We start from the raw sequence: 583 nt of genomic DNA, 5'->3' as shown, positions 1-583 counted from the left end.
AAGTACATCTGCTGCATTTACATAAAGCATGTAGATTTTAACAGAAAAAAAGTTACCAGAACCCAAATGTTCCTGGAGTAAATAGTGTGACCTGTAAAAAAACAGGTTTTAACAAGTAGTAAGTTCTCTCTAACTTTCTACATAAGAGAAAAACAGGCTCTTTGTCTTCATATAAACTACGGTGCATGGAGTGGACTGGGTCTTGGAAATGGGAACAGCTGGACTTTCCAGTGACACCATACTCCATTTCCTTCTCCTTACTCTGAAGCCTGTAGTTGTGCATGCAGAGTCGGAGAGAGAGGTCAGCAGCACTGTCTTGGTGGTCGCTACTCAGGGCAGTACAGACTATTCGAAGCCACTGGCAGAGTCTGATTCTCCAATACACACGTGGAGGTTAAATGCTCACCTTCCACCCTACCACTGAGAGTTCTTCCCTCCATAAAAAGCAGTTTGCCCAACACAGTGAGCAACAAAGCAAACATGTAAGACACCTGATCTCCTCGTCCCTTAGGGGTTTCATAGTTTCATAGTTTCTAGGGTCGGAAGGGACCTGAGCGGATCATCTAGTCCGACCCCCTGCCAT

This window comes from Gavialis gangeticus, unplaced genomic scaffold (assembly GCF_001723915.1).
Source record: "Gavialis gangeticus isolate Ggan-Ray unplaced genomic scaffold, GavGan_comp1, whole genome shotgun sequence".
In the NCBI taxonomy this organism is placed as follows: Eukaryota; Metazoa; Chordata; order Crocodylia; family Gavialidae; genus Gavialis; species Gavialis gangeticus.
Note: the sequence above shows the minus strand (reverse complement) of the source record.